We start from the raw sequence: 17,097 nt of genomic DNA on the forward strand, positions 1-17,097 counted from the left end.
TGAGGGTTGCCAAAATATTAATATTATACCTTTTATCTCTATTAACTGTAAATATATCATAAACTATTCAGATGTGGTCTGACGCGGTGCAAGCTGCTTGGCACATACTAGGGACTTGACAGGCACTTGATGGATGGAGGGATGGTTAGATGGGTGACCAACCACACATCAGTTAGGAAATGTGAAATCCATCATTTATAATATTTATAAGAAACTTTTTAGAGGAAAAAAATGTACCTTGAGTTTGGTTCATGACAATCAGTTTATAAATTAACTTTGGATATAATAGTGTCACTTGTAATATAGCTATCTGGAACTACAGGTATGTTTTTACTCACACCCTGTTGGTGAGGGCTGATTCAGGGAGGGGTGGCAGATATACGCTTTATGTAATTTGGAAATTCAGAAAATAGAAAATTAATTCAATAATATCCTTTCAAACTGGGAGCAACTGTGCTCAAAAATGGATGACACAGAAAATCAAGGAGATGAAGATTTTGTCCAATTTAGTGACTCTAGTGAGAGAAATAAATTAGATGCTTTAAAAATGAGTATATTTACAGATCTAATCTCACTGGGTTGGAAGGGTGAGGATACTAAACCTATATTACATATAGTTTGATTTGCTCACAAAATTTTAAGGAGTTGTTTATATAAAAATTACAAATTTAATACACAATATATTCAATTATATATGTGTATATTTATATTCAATTTAACTACACTGAATACATGCTTTGAATTTTTAAAAAAATCTTCATTTTTGGCATTTTGTGAGAAAGAAGCTAAAACCTGAACACTTAGGAAACTTTTAACACTGTGCCCAGATATAGACAGTGTATTATGTTTCTTAAACTTGGTGGCCTACATGGCACTAAGTCAATAAGCAAAAGTACTCATTTTCAGAACAAGACACTGAGACAGTTAAAGTGGGGAAGGAATTAGAGAAAGAGGAAAGAGGACACAGCAACATGAATTGGGAGCAGAGGATCTTCTGTTATACACAGCTAACTGCTTTTATTCTCTGAGCTATCCCTCCTAGCATTTTGGGGGCTCTCATGTTTATCATCTTCTAAGACTTTTGAGAACCAAAGGTTTGTCTGGATAGAAATGACTCTACCATTTCCCATCCATTTATTCCCCATCATGGTAATTTCCAAACTAGCTAATTTAACAACAACAACCAACACTGCAGAGAATGAGTTTGAGAGAGAAGAAAACAAGAGAACTTGAGGGATATGCTGTGTCTCCTCTTACCACTGGGGAAAGCCCTGAACTAAATCTCTAGCCACATTCGACATTCTAAATCATCTGTCTATGATCAAGTGCTAATATGCTCCTTGTTTTATAACAGAGTGAAGGCAAGCATGTAGTCACTCACTCACCCCAGAAATATGGGGTGGGCCTACTGTACTGCCTGAACACATGGTGAATTAAGCAGACCTGTCCTTGTGGAACTTCCATTCCAAGAGAATTAAGTATGAAACAAATTATCTATCAGGTAAATATTAGTTAAGGTATCTAAGACAGTTGAAAGCAAACTTCTAACAAAAGAAAGAGAGACTCACATAAGAAGTCTTTCATGAAAATCTTAGGATCACATAACTTTAACAATCCAAGCAACCTTAAAGGTCACAAGTTAAATTTATGATCCAATGCTGGGATCTTGTCTTAAGATGTCTCTAATAAATACCTCTCTTCCCTATCACAAGATTTGTCAGAATATTGTATGATGAGTAAAGAATGGGCAGAAATGTATACAAATTAAATATTATACTCATAATTCTAAAACATTTCTTTATAAAAGCAGGTAAAACATTCTTTAAATTGTATCACTATCTCACTTGTAGTTCTGATTACATAAACTGGAACATTTTTACAATTTTTGATGTCATGCTTCACAAACTCAATCAACTACAACAAATAGCAATGAGTTATACAATCACATGAAAACCGTGTAAAAGTGTTATATTAGCTTATACACATTTCAGAAATGTGGGTCTTACTGAAATCATTAGGTTCACAATTAAACCTAGCTTAAAAGACTCAGGTTAAAAAAATTTTTTTTAAAGATTTTTATTCATTTATTCATGGGAGACACACAGAGAGAGGCAGAGACATAGGCATAGGGAGAAGTGGGCTCCTTGTGGGGAGGGACTCGGATCTCCAGGATCATGCCCTGAGCTAAAAGCAGATGCTCAAACACTGAGCCACCCAGGCATCCCAAGGTTTAAATTTTTTAACTACCTATACTTGCTTCTGTTCTTCACAGAATGCCTAAATAAATAAATAAATAAATAACCAATCTATAAAATATATTTCAATTTTGAAATCACAATGAAAAGTAAACAACTATGTTAGGGAAAGTAGAAAAGGATAAGAAAGGAAATTTCCATTAATAGATTGTTGGGATATAGTTTTTAAGAAGTTAAAAATGTGCCTCTTATACAGATAAAAATTGAGTACATATCAAATATTTATTTAAATCATTAATGAGAAAACTAGCAGAATGATACATCTGGTTCACTGAGTACAGGAAAGACTGAAGTATATATAGTCAATGAAAGAATACAATAAGCTTAAAAAAGTAGACTGTTAGTTTAAATATAGAACTGGTTAATGTCCTATAGGTCCATAAAACTCTAAACTTTGGGGGGGTATCTTCCCCATCAGACAGAAATAATTTGCAAGTTATCTACAATTAACATCTAATTTATAAAATCTGTGTCTCAATCAATGGCAAATAGTAAGTTAAATAAAGGTTCTTTCCCTAGAGAATAACGTGGTCCTTGGCTGGGTATGTCTGATAATTCTCCACCATAACATTGCAAGGACATGCCTTATTCTCAAGCACTGGCTAATTTTTCTTAACTGCTGACTGCAAAAAAACCTTGGCTGTACAAAACCCTCCTGCATGAGTTAGTCTTGATAGTGGCATACTCTATAGACCTAATAAAGCTCTTAAAATGCTGAGTACCAAGGCGTACACTGGTGGCTGGTGGCCGGCTCTATACTGTATTACTGTTATAGTATCCCTCATCCAGAACCTTAATAATTAATAATAATGATGGCTATAACACAATGTTCCAGATACCATGCTGAAGGCTTTACAAATTTTATCCTATTTTCTCTTCACATCAATCCTGTGAACTAGTTTGTATTACTAGTTCCACTTCTCAGATGAATAAACTGAATCACAGAGAATTAGTGAACTTTCCCCAAATCACAGTGGTGGTGGTAGTCAAATCCAGCTTATTTAGCTTGACAGCCCAAAGGCTTAACCACTCAACTACAACAGAGAAGCAATGGAAGAATTAGAAAAACAGGTATTGTCATATTGTCATCATCATCATCATCACAAGAGGACTTACGTGGCACTTTTTATATGCAGGCACTATGCTAAGCAATGAGAGTACAAAAACTTACCTATTTCTCACAACAATCCTATGGGGCAAATAGGCTGACTGTTCCCAATTTGTAGAAGAAGAAACAGAGGCAAAGAGAAGTTAAGTAGTTGCCCAAAGTCATTATACTAATGAGATGCAAGGCTGAAGGACAAACCTGGATAGTCTGGCTCCCAATTCCAAGACCCTCCCTTGAAGCCATGCTGCTTCCTGTAACAATTTAAAAAGCATAGTATAAGTAAGTAAACAGTCCTGACTCTTCAGAACCTCTGAGGTTGGAAATCACCACATTAAAGCACAGAACCATAACTAAATGTTCATTACTATAATCAAAAATCATCAAGAACAGATTAAAAGGTTTTCATTCAGCCTTGTTAAGAAGGCAAAAAAAGTAACACACTTAAAATTTCAACCAAGATGAGTTTCTAAAAAAAATGTTTTTCTGGAAAACTAACTTAATACAGAACAAATGAAGTATTACGGTAGCTTTTTAAAAATCCTTCTTCAGAAATTGTTTTTGTTCTCACAACTTTGGGGTTTCTCAGAATTCCCTCAGGGATTGTGGATGGTTGAGGGAGGAGGGGAGAAGACAGGACCCTCCTTCCCCACTCCACCTTCAAAAGAGTAGCTATGTTTATATTTTTTACATATTGGGTTTCCCCCAAAAACTTTCATTCTGATGGGACCCAGGCTCCCATGAGAACTAGGTCTGAGTGGGCAGCCTTTTGCAACTTTATAAAGCCTTTCCCCAATGCTTCCCCTAGCTTCCCAGAGGTTGTACTTCACAGCATTCCTCTTCTTGCTTCTTGAATCTCATGCCCTAAAAATGTTCCCACTTGACCTCACCTTACCATTCTCCTCTGTCAACAATAATCATGACTGCTGCTAACGTTTATCAAACTCCTCCCATTTCACATCATTTACTTCATGAGTGCTCTCAACAATCCTATGAATTAGGTTCTATTACTGTCCTCATTTTACAGAGGAGGAAACTGAGGCTTAATATGCCCACCATCCAATGACCAACGAGTGATGGGAGCAGGATGAAAAACTAGACGGCCCACTCCAAAGGCTCCCGACCAATTACCAGTACGTACCTTGCCGTACCTTGCCTCTTAGTCCGCATCATTCCATGTTTAAAATTTTGACTGAGACTTGCCATTAAAAACGAAAAACAAAACAAAAGACATCTTTCCTTCTGAGGTAGCCCTTTATAGCAGCATCTCTAACTGCTACAAATGCGAATGAACTTCTGTGTTCTTTCTGGCATGTATGTGTGCCTGGCCCACCAATCAGACTGTTTCTCAAAAAGAGGGACTATATCCCAGCTCTCTGCCTCCTACTCCCTCTTATATCCTCAAAGCTCTCCTCTCCATGGGGCAGGTGGCTTTCTGTGAGCCCCTGTGGCATTTATTCTGGCTCTGGGGACAGGCTGGGCCCAATCACTGAGTGAGCTGGGGATGCAGGGAAGCTAGTGCATCCCAGAAATTGCCCTCAGTCAAGGATGGATGGGGCAAGCTGCTGGACAAATATCCCAGCTTCTTTGCCCTCCCTTTGGATGGTGTTACTTTAATGTGTGTGCACTGTCTTCCTGAGATCCCCCCACCCCCGCCCAAGGGACTGATCACCAGGTACCCACGGAAGTACTTCTTTTGCAAATGCACCTTTGTTGGCTTCCTTCTCTTTCCTGTCCCACTTGCCCCCTTCTTTGCTGATATTTCTGGGGGAGAACCTATCATAGGAGCCACATACTCTTCAAATCCTTGTCTTAGGGTGTGTTTCTGGGGGAACCAAATTGAGATTTCCCTATGCTTTATTATTCCATTTCTCCATCCATTAAATAAGAGGGCTGGAGAGAAGATCTCTGTGGCCTCTTCAGGCTCAAAGGGCCTATGCTTTCAGTGAATTCAAGCAAATTTCATTTATGAACTAAAAGTAATAGCAGAAGTGACTTCTTACCAAAAGCACTGGGAGCTGTTGCTGCATCTGTGCTAACATGGAAGAAGTGGAGAGGCACCACCTAGACCCACCTTCAGGGAGGTCCTCTTGTCACATTTGCTGGGGCTGCTGTTGGCCTCCACAGAGATGACCTTTGCCGCAAAGGTCCTCTCTGCTCAAGGTCACATAGTTTCCTAAGGTAGCCCAATGTGCAATGACCTAGGGATGCTGGAGGGTAAAGGCCTGGCCATCTGAACTCAAGTCAAGACAACTCTGAAGAGCCATGCTAGCTCCAGCGACACCTCTGGGGCTGACTGAGGTCATCCCAGGGCTTGTACCACAGTTCCACTTCTCCTTCTTCCCCTTGTTTCCTTCCCATCCCCCAATAAACATGCTGAATGCTAAACTACACCTTGGAGTTGGCTTCCCAGAGAACCCAACCTGTGATGATCCCGTTTTAAAAGGTGTTTATTATGCCACAAAAGTCATAGACTCTTGAACTTGGCCCATGGAAGCAGGGATATTCTTGTTCAAGCTGTAAGATCAGGAAGTGGTAAAAAAGCTATTTAAAAAAAAATAAAATAAAATGAGGCAGACATAAGCCAGCCATGTATGAGATGCAGTTTCGGTTTCTGGACAAAACCAAGAAATATATAAAAGGTCAGCAGAGTCACTCAAACTGGAAGCTGAGGACTCAGATGTGGCAGTCACAGTGGGTGATAAGAGAGCAGCAAAACAAGAATGGCCTTGCCAAGGAGCAGAAGCAGGTCAAACAAAGCAAACACACCCCATCAAAAATCACAGGGGAGAATCCAAAAGAGGGCCCTCTATCTCAAGAGATGTCTAATCCATAAGAGGTATTATGCTGTGGTATGACAAAAACAAGTGCCATGCTGGGAATTCCCATTAATTAGGCTCAGTGTTGGATCACTGCTCCTGAAGAGGCCAGGGAGAGTCCCACAGTACTGACTGTAGGCAGGGCCATTACTGAGAATTCTCCCAACAACACCAAAAGTCAGAGAGGTCTCCCCAACCACAGGCACAACTGCCTCTGGAGAAGCCCATCATGTTGTTCTGCCTACCGTGTTGCCAAACTGGTGGCATCCAGTCACCTGCTCTCTGCTGGGCTTTGACCTTCTTGAGAGTAAGGATCGCAAGGGGTGGGTCAGGAGGGTGAGTAAAGTTTCAAACAAGGAAAGGTGACATCTGAGCAAAGACCAAAAAGAGATGAGGAGTTAGTCTTCTGGTTCTCTGAAGGAAGAGTGGTGATGAACACTCATGCACATGACATGCACAGGACATGGAAAGGCCAACCAGAGGAATGATACTGATGTCCAAATAGCAGCAAGGAGTCCAGGGTGACTGAGAACAGACCAGGTGCTGAAGTTAGAGAGAATAGAGGCCACACCACACAGGGCCTTCTGTGCCACTGTAAGGCCTCCTAATTGGGGAAGATGGGAACCATGGAAACATAACGAGATACAGTGATATGCTTGCTGATACTTCTATTCCCTTCTCTGGATTGACTTTTCTCCATAGGACTTCTCACTATCTGACAAATTATTTCTTGACTGTCTCAACCCACTAGAATGTGAACTCCATGAGGGCAGACAAGTTTTGTCTCTTTGATTAACTACCATAGACTCACCCACCCATGGCCTCACCCAGTGTCATGCACTTAATAATCAACATATATTGAATGAATGGATCATCTTGAGAAGAACCTGAAGAATTCTTTTATTTTTTTTAAGATTTATTTATTTGAGAGAGAGAGAGAGAAAGAGAGAGAGAGCATGCAAGCACAGAGAGGGGCAGAGGAAGAGAAAGAGAGAGAATCTCAAGCAGACTCCCTGCTGAGCATGGAGCCCAACTCAGGGCTTGATCCCACAATCCTCAGATTAGGACCTGAGCCAAAATCAAAAGTCAGACACTTAACTGACTGAGCCACCCAGGTGCCCCTGAAGAACTCTTTTCTAAATGGCAATATGAATCTAGGCAATAAAGAATAATTCTTCTGCTTCCTTGGAAGATGTATATTTAAATCAGTCATGTAAGGCCAAAACAATAAATTATTAGCTCTTTTAGGCACCAAGGCAAGGCCTTAAAACCAAGTATGTTTCTAATTTCTAAAAACTGGATGTCTAGATACAGGAGAAGATGACAGAAGCATCAGTAATTTGGAAAGTTTTATATTTATGGAATTCATTCATTAAATACACATTGAGTGGTAGTGTTTGTGAGGTGCTCAATGATGAGGTTTTAAATGAGTAAGATTTCAGAACTCTTGGCTTTCTGGGTGCTACAGGCCAGCCATTCTCAAGGCAGGAGGGAAGAAGAGGTGAGGGGCAGGGGAGACAGTATTTCCAAGCCATATTAGTTCCCAACCTGCAGGATACAAAAATGTTTGAGATTCACTGGTTTAAGATGATGTATTCTTTTGATATGTAGAGGTTTTCAACATACCAATAATTTATGACCCAGAAAGTTATTGTTGTTTTTTAATCAGTTTGTGTGCCTTTTGATAATACTTGTATTTCTGGATCAATCCACTGACTCAAAAATGTAACTAAAATGATTTGCATGTACAGTGGGAAAAAAGGTGTGGGGAAACATCACTGAAATTTAGTGAAAAAAATGAAAACAGGCTGATACGTGGGGAAGGAGGAGGAGGGAACAGGAGTGGTGCCGAACTGCTGAAGGAGTCAGTCAAGGGATCAATGGTGCAAGTTTCCCCTCTGGAAGTAAGATCCTACAATATACTCCTTACAACTATTTGTCCTTTTATCACTAAATCTAAAATTCTTTGTGAGCTTACACTAGTCACTTAACCTTGCTGGGTCTCACTGTTTGATTGTAAAAAGGGGACTACCTTACAAATCACACCTGCCAGGAGTTAAATAATAGGATACCTCCAGCAGTTAGCATGATGCCTAGACTTTGGTTAAGCTCTCAATAAATGTCAGCAGTCGTCGTGATGGTAATACCGCCCGTGAGACTTTATTTTCCCAAGATGTGGCACCAACATGTATGTCCCACTCCACATGTTCTATTTACAGTGTGGCACTCTTCAAGTGGGAGGTAGGTCTATGATCCTTTACAGGCAGGCCTGTGACTAAGGCAGAAGTGATCCTATGTGACTTGCAAGACTAGGTCATAAAAGGTGATATAGCTTTCCACTGGTTCTTTCTCTTTCAGGATGTGTGCCTTGGGCCATTAACAAATCTGGCTCCATTGATGCCTCTGTGCTGGAGAGACCACATGGAGAGGTCTCACAGAGTGAAGAACATGTTCAAGGAGACCAGGTGTCCCAGACCAGGCACCACATACGTGATGATCCCAGCCCCCAGCCCTTGAACTTGTCCTCCTGATGCCAAGTGAAATGAAGAGAGGCCACACCACTAACCAGATTGTAAGTTGCTGACACAAAGAAACTGTGTGGGAGATAGATGGTTGTTGTTGTTTTAAACTGTTAAGTTTTTGAGTGGCTTGTCACTCAGCATTACATAACCAGAACACTGCCTATCAACTCCCTCGTCCACTTCTAATACAGGAACCGTATCATCTGATTCTTCTGTTTAAAAAGGATTCAAGCAGGGCTCCTCCTCATGCACAGGGTAAGAAGAACCTGGAAGCTCCTGAATGGACCATGAGACTTGAAGGCAGGGCCTGCATCTTGCCCACCAGTGAATCCCAAAGCCTCAGCAGCTGCTCATCTAGGAGGTGGCTTCACTGGGCAAGATAAGCCACGCAGCATGGAAAAAAGTGACCAAGAAGATGAGTGATGAAAGCCACACATCCAATGAGTATAGACTTTAGTCACATGGTCCTGAGGATACTACTGTCAAGCCACCCTCATGGAACCTTAGCTGTATCCTTGTCTCATCCCTAGGAACCTGCTGAGCATTCTACATAAGCACAGTCCTGAGATGGACTTCACACCCTGGGGGTGACACCTGACTGGTAGGGAACAGGATCAAGTGCATGGAAGTAAATTACCTCTCCTTCACTCTGTCTTACCACTGGATAATTCTAAGGCATGTTCTTGGACAATCAGTCCCCTGTGAGATCACATCCCAGCTGTCAACAGTGGTGATCAAGTGGCTGAATGAACCTTAAATTGGGTTTCCTTCTTCCCCTCTTAACTCTTCCCAGGTCCAAATCCTGTTCTTTGGGATTCCCCCTCAAAATAAATGAATTGTCTATAAATTTGTCCACATTCTGATATTCAGGGGTAGGATAGCATTTAAATTTGATTTAGAAAAATATGACATATTCAACGATTTAGGAATATTAATAATCTTGTAAGGCCAGCTATCTTCTAGGAATCTAGGTAGGGATAGAAATGATAAGAAAAATGAAATACTGGGCTTTCTTGTATAATTCCACTTGAAATTTTCCTTAGTATTTGGCTTTTTTTCTTTTACTTTGGAGGGAGAAGGTATATAGTTATTAGGAGGCATTTTTCTCAAATGTGTGTGGTGGCATTTACTCCTTTAAATTCATGGGATCCCTGGGTGGCGCAGCGGTTTGGCGCCTGCCTTTGGCCCAGGGCGCGATCCTGGAGACCCGGGATCGAATCCCACATCGGGCTCCCGGTGCATGGAGCCTGCTTCTCCCTCTGCCTGAGTCTCTGCCTCTCTCTCTCTCTCTCTCTCTCTCTCTCTCTCTGTGACTATCATAAATAAATAAAAAAAAATTAAAAAAAAAAATTCATGACCGTAAACTTCTAACAGGCTTTTAATGCTGCCAGGTGACCCTGCTCCGTGTCCCTGGTCTCTTAAGTCACCCAAACCACCTTCCCCATCCTCATTCTCATCTGCTTCCCATTCCTTTGAGACAATGGGAGCCACACACCCTGTGGCCACATTTACCCACCCTGTACTCTCTGCCTTCTGTCCAGGCACCATAAAGAACTCATTCTCCTACTGAAGGAGGCGGCCAACCTGTGCCCTCAAGATCATCCTTCTGGGCTCCTCTCTTTTGCAACTAAACTTTTTGTGAGCATTGCCACATTCTTAATCTCACTAACCTATCAGTGACATTTGTCATAAGCAACCACTCCTTCCTCTTTGATATGTTTTCTTCACTTGCTTTCCAGGACACTTCCCTCTCTTCATTTGGCCCTTACCTCTTTGGTTGGTCATTCTTGGTGTGCTTTGCTACTCCTTTTTTTCTCCCTGACCTCTTGAGCTGAGTGCCAACTGTTTGGGGCTTTGTCCTCTTCTCTGTCTCTATTCATTCTATCGGTGATCTCATTCAGTCTCACAGTGTTAAGTGCCATCTCTATGCTTTCAACACCTCCAGACTTCTATCTAACGGCTTACCCTGTTTGTTTTCGATGGCTGCTGTAACGAAGTACCACGAATTTAATGACTTAAGACAACATAAATTTATTATCTTATAGTCTGTAGGTCAGGTATGGGCCTGACTGGGCTAAAGTCAAGATGCTGGCAGGGCTGTGTGGTTTGTTTTTTTTTTTTTTTTACCCTGAGGCTCTAGAAAAGAAGGCATTTCTCTTCTATCTTCAGCTTCTAGAGGCCATCTACATATTCCTCAGCCAGTGGTCCCCTTCCAACATCTTCAAAGCCAGCAACATTCCTTATTCCTCTGACCATTCTTCCAGAGCCACATCTCCCTCCTACCACCACAGAAAATGGTAGGAGGATTCATGTAGGTCCTTGAGTTAAACACATTTGCAAAGTCCCTCTTGCTACACTAAGGTGATATATTCATAAGTTCTGAGGGTTAGGATGTGGACATCTTTGGAAGTCATTACTCTGTTACCAAACTATGCATCTTCAATTGGATGTCTAAAAGGCAACCTACTGATGGAATGTTCAAAGTGAACTTTAATTCTTCCCTCCACCCACAGCTTTCCACATCTCAGCTGACAGCACCTTCATCTTTCCTATTATTCAGGTCCCAGATTACAGAATCATCTTTCACTACTCTCTCTCTCTCTCTCTCATATCTCACATATAAGTCACAAAGAAATAGACTTTGTCTTTAAAATAGATCTAGAATCTGACCACTTCTCATCATCTCTGCTACCACTGGTCTAAGCCACCACCATCTTGTGTCAGGATTTCTACTATCACTTCCTAACTGGTCTCCTGGCTTCTCCCCTCCAGCCTACTGTCAGAGTAGCCAGCAAGATCTTCTTAACAATTAAATCAAATTATATCACTTTTTTGATCAAAATGGTGCAATGACTCTGAGCTCATTTGGAATTACAGCCAAAACCCTTTATGGTCTCCACCCTCTGCCACAGTTGCCTTTCTGACCTCATCTCCTACTGCTCACCTCCTTATTCTCTTCATTCCAGCCACACTCGCCACCTGCTCCATCTCTACCACCCCAAGCAGACCTCTCAAGTTCTAAGAGCCTTAGAACTTGGCTCTTATTGTTCTCTCTGCCTGGAAGATTCTCTTCCCAATTATCAGTCTGGCTAACTTCCTTGTTCCCTGTATTAGTTTTCTATTGCTACTGTGAGCCATTACTACAGATTCAGTGGCTTAAAACAACATCTATTATCTCATAGTTCTGTAGCTCAGAAGTTCTGGTACAGCGTGGCTCAGCTGGGTCCACTGCACAGTCTCAAAAGGCCAAAATCAAGGTGTCAGCAGGGCTGCACTACTTTATGAAGTCTCTGAGGAGAAACCTGCTTTTGGGCTTATCCAGGTTATCGGCCAGGGCCAGATTCAGTCTCTTGGAACTGTAGTTCCTAGGTCCCGTTCCCTCACTATCAGTTGGAGGCTACTCTTTGCTCCTGGAGGCTCCTTCCTTCCTCCTCATGCTTTCCATGCTTCCACCCTCCAGTGCTGTGGGCTGAGTCTCTCTCACATTTCAACCTCAGCCACATCTCTCTGATTCCAAGCATTACTCTACCTTCAAGGGCTCTCTGATTAGATTGGGTCACCCAAGATAGTCCAGGATGGTCTTCATATTTTAAGGTCTGTAACTTTAATTAAAGGTTGAAAGTCCTTTTTGCCATGTAACTTAACCCATCTACAGATTCTAGGAATTAAGGCATGATGTCTTTGAGGGCCATTCTGCCCTCCACAACCTCCTTTCCTGACCATGGTATCTATACTCTCCCCACCCACCTTTCATTGTCCTTTTCCTGCTGAACTTTTTCTATTTTCCATAGCTTTTATCACTTTATAACAAACTATATAACAAATATTTATCATGTTTATTATTTTTTTCTTCCTTGCTAGAAAATAAACTCCATTAGGTCAAGGATGTTTGTTTTGTTCCCTGATAATCCAAAGACTACCTGGTACTCAGTGACTATTTTTTTGAATAAATAAATAAACTTATCCTATCGATAGGTGAAATATCCTCTAACCACACTTCCACAGATTGTTTTTTAGTTTCAATGGTTTTAATACACTAATCAGAACAAAGATTCTTGATTGATAATGAGGAATATAGGTAAATATCAAATAACTTTCTTAATATTGCCTCATAGCTGAGGTCAACAGTATCTAACCAGCTCAGTTCTCACTAACCAGCTCAGTTCTCACAGCAATGCTTGCTGAAAAATAAAAAGTCAGTTATTTTACAAAAATAAGCGTGCCTTATTTTTATGCCATTATCCAGGTACACAAGCAAAACAATGGAGTTGTTGAAGTCACCTGGTCTCAAACTGTACAAAAAAATAAATGGACTACAATCTTCATAGATGCTTTTTAAAAACCTCTACAAAGGCTTGTGGGTAGAAAAATGAACATTATTGGTTTGAGGAAGCACCTTGGAAAGAACTAAGGTGTGCTGGGGTTTAAGGTGACTGATTGCCATCACTCAGTCTAGGGCTAGAGAGATAGCAAAGCCATAAAGGAAAAAAAAAAAAAAGACATTTTAGAAACCAAATCCAAACATTACAGAGGAGGAAACTGAGGCTCAGAGAGGGTAAGTAACTCATCTAATCACACAGAGCTGGGTCAGTGATATGATACTTTGGATATATATTATTACAGAACAGAGAGAAAATTTGACTGTTAACTCTCTAGGCATTTAAAAGGTTCATTTAATGAGCTGATTCTCTGCTTCAAAGAGCTGGATCCAGCACAGATGCTCACAGACAGGGAGATTCTGCCTACCAGCCCTGTATTTGGCCCAACTAGGTCAAGAGATCTCAATTCAGGTTGAGTGCTGCAGAGTGGGGACAGTCCTTGAGGGGCATGGCATGGCCACAGACCTTGCAACCTCAGAGTGATTCCCTTTGGACATCACTGCACTGAGGACGGGCTTCTCATGCAACACATCAAGAAATCAAAGGACCTAAGGGAGAAAAAGTAATGATATCTGATGAGATTATCTATATGTTAATGGATAAAAATAACTGTTACCTAAGGATCTTGGAAGAAGCCTCTAAGTATTTTACAGATATGGATTTGTTGCCAGTAGAACAAGTAAAAATGAAGGAAAGTATATTTTAAGGGGAGAATGCAAGGCATTATTTTGAATGGGGGTCTCACACAAACACAAAAGACAGCAGGAACTCGTGCAAAATAGTTTCTAATTTACCAAATCACCACCTTCTGCTTTCTGAATACCTACAACAGGAATACAAAAGAGCATGATAATTCAGATCTATATTTGAAACAAGAGACAAGACCTTGTTTGATATTTCTTCAGACAACGTTTCATTCACTTTCGAGCATTCGGCATTAAGAAGAAAAATCAAGAAATTGGTTTATTACGGCAATGTATGGAGTGACTTATTGAATGAGAGAGCATCAATATGCAGAAGGAGAAAATAAATCTATTTTTGGAATCACCAATCAACTTTCCTCACCATGGTTACAGGCCATGTTTCATAACTTTAAAGAATCATAGATGATTCAAAATGACCTTGGTAATAATTTAGACCAAATCTCATATTTTATCCACAGAGAAACTGAAGCTTAGAGAGGTGGGGAAGATCATCTGACTACACAACCCTTTAATGACACATCACAACAACAGAACTCAAGCCCCCACCCCCATCCTGTGTACTCATGGGGAAAAAATGTGAAACCATTACCTCAGGAAGAGGGTACCCCTCAATTTCTCTCGGGGTTTTATTAATTTGCAAACTATATGAAATTGTTTTGGCAGTTAACATCTCCATGTTTCTACATGATTTGAAAGACCTTTTCAAAACTACATGTTTCTACTCATAACTTCAACACAACTTGAAAATACAGATCTGTTCAATACTCATATGTTTCTTAGGGTTATAATCTATTCCCTACTAGCCAAGGGGGCCCATCTGAAAGAGAACAGATGAGCCAGGTGTACTGTGCAGACCTCTATTAAGTCTTATTTACTATTTATTCATACTCTTTGGTCTCTAACTTTCCTCTATTTTTATGTGGATATGTATGTATACACACATATATACACACATGTACATATATGTGTATATTTGGACAATTATTAACTTGGATATTTAGTAGAGGTAGATCAATTCAAAATCAAAAAACTAAAATTTTTTATGTCATATACTACTATGGAATTCATTTTTAAAATGACCTGCCGGGGATCCCTGGGTGGTGCAGCGGTTTGGCGCCTGCCTTTGGCCCAGGGCGCGATCCTGGAGACCTGGGATTGAATCCCACATCGGGCTCCCGGTGCATGGAGCCTGCTTCTCCCTCTACCTATGTCTCTGCCTCTCTCTCTCTCTCTCTTTCTCTCTCTGTGACTATCATAAATAAATAAAAATTAAAAAAATTAAAAATTAAAAAATAAAATAAAATAAAATGACCTGCAATCCAGTAGGAGCAGGTTCTGAACACTTCACAGAGAAAGCTTGTGTTAGTGTATATGGCATTTATTATATGTGTCTACTATGCCCCAGGCTCTGTATTGTGAACTGGAATATCAAAAGATCATGCTCCTGCCCTTACTGAGTTCACAATCTAGCAGGCCCAGGTGTGAACAGATGGTGTGGTAAGTGCAGTACCAGCGGCTGGTTATTGGAAGAACGGGGGCAGAATGGATGAAGATGATCAAATACCACAGGAATGAAGGCAGAATATCTGGAAAAAGGAGATAGGTATCAATTGGGGTTTCTCAAAGGAGGAGAAAGACTTTTCTGGGCAAAGAAGAGAAAAGAAGTGTTGTAGATGGAGGACCCAGCACACACAAAGGTCAAGACAAGAAGTGGAGTGGCTTAGTCAAGAACCTGGCAGAATGAGAAGCTCCACCTCCGCTGCATCTGTAATTCTGCAGTCGTGCTAACTGGCCTCACTCTACATCCATGTCCCCTGCCAGCAGTCACACCTAACCCTCAGGCCATCTCCTGTCCCCTTCTCTTAAACCACTCATTCATGCCTTTCCCTTTCTCTTCAAGCTTCCAATACTTCCTCCCCAATCCTCAAGCTCAGCTAAGGAATGAATATACTGCCATCCAGAGAAGTGACAGGTGATGAGGGTGGAGAAAGGGGAGGGCCAGGTTGGGGGCTCTACCTGACACTCGGGAGATGTGGATTTTCTCCTCATACAAGGGAGAACCATTGATTCACCTCCATAAGAGACGACTCGGGCAGAGGAACTGGAAGGGGCAGGACTGGAAGGAGTGAGGTCCAGGGAGGAAATTAAGATGAATGAGAAGTAATGAGAATCTGACTGAAGTCAGTGGTCACAAAGCAGACAAGATAATGTTAAGGAAATAAAATCGAAGGCCTATTTTATGACTGAATCAGGTGGGGAGGTGGAGGATTCCAATGTCATAGCAGCATAATTATATTTAACTTCAGTCCACTGATTTTAAAGCTTATTTTTTAAAGCTTATTTTTTAAAGCTTATTTTTTCCAAGAAATTTTAATATACATAATTTTAATATACATAAAACTGTATTATTTGCTTCTAGGGTCATCCTTGTGATAATAATAAAACAATTAACATTTGAACTGGGTTAAGGCCTATGACTTTTGAGCAAATTGAATCATCAATCTGCCATTAGCATTGGAAGCTCCTGAGAACAGCAGTCCCTTCATCAGAATGCTGTCACTGAAATTTTTAGGACAAGACCCAAAAGTAAATGCATATAAAATACTCTAAACTTTTCTAAATAATTGGCAAAGGAAAAATATAAATACATACCAGAATTCTGGTTCTGCAGAAACTTTGCAAGTACATATATTTATAGACAAACATATACATAGAAATAGTAAGAAGCAAATTTATAGACTTCTCTGGAGAAAACATAAAGCATCAAAGTTTATAACATACTTTTCCCATAATCTCTTACTGAAAGGATGTAGAAAATAGAATCCCCTGAATGAAGAGACACCAACTTTGTATTTGTTCATCACTTCAAATCTCATTCTGTATCAGGTGACAATTTTAATGAAAAGGCCACTTTTTTTCCCCCTAGATATGTCCCCAACTGATAGCCACCTCCACTTCATCTTTAGGAACCTAGCAATCCAAGAGGAGTCTCTTCTCCATGGACCACATCTGTAAAGCAAGTGTATCCACATCATAAAGGCTATATCAGGTGTTTCCCAGATTGCTACAAAGTCCACTCCTGAAAATCTTCACCTATGAGTCACAACAAATGTGGGCAGAACTTCTAATTCTAATAGAGTTCTCAACTTTATTTGCACATTAGTGTCACTTCGGGAGTTAAAACAAACACACACTTGCACACTTGTATATATCATGTCAGGGCCTCACCCTAGACCAGATAAATCAGAATCACAAAGGATAGGTTCAAGAAGCACCCAGATGATTCTAATAAGCAATAAAGGCTGAGAACCAC

The 17,097-nt window shown here is 40.6% G+C and overlaps 1 protein-coding gene across 5 annotated transcripts in view; it reads right to left on the bottom strand.

The window, feature by feature from the left end:
• The window catches only part of PCGF5 (polycomb group ring finger 5), a 128,319-nt gene that overhangs the window by 98,036 nt on the left and 13,186 nt on the right, over positions 1-17,097 (bottom strand). Inside the window, exon 1 of one of the 5 annotated variants that reach the window (XM_072806140.1) lies at positions 3,562-3,609. The exons of the other annotated variants lie outside the window; for them this stretch is intronic. The gene's annotated coding sequence lies outside the window, so the exon portion shown is untranslated. Of the gene's footprint in view, positions 1-3,561; positions 3,610-17,097 lie in introns of those variants that run through there. 5 annotated transcript variants of the gene reach the window in all.

Source organism: Canis lupus, chromosome 29, assembly GCF_048164855.1.
Source record: "Canis lupus baileyi chromosome 29, mCanLup2.hap1, whole genome shotgun sequence".
Classification (NCBI taxonomy): Eukaryota; Metazoa; Chordata; class Mammalia; order Carnivora; family Canidae; genus Canis; species Canis lupus.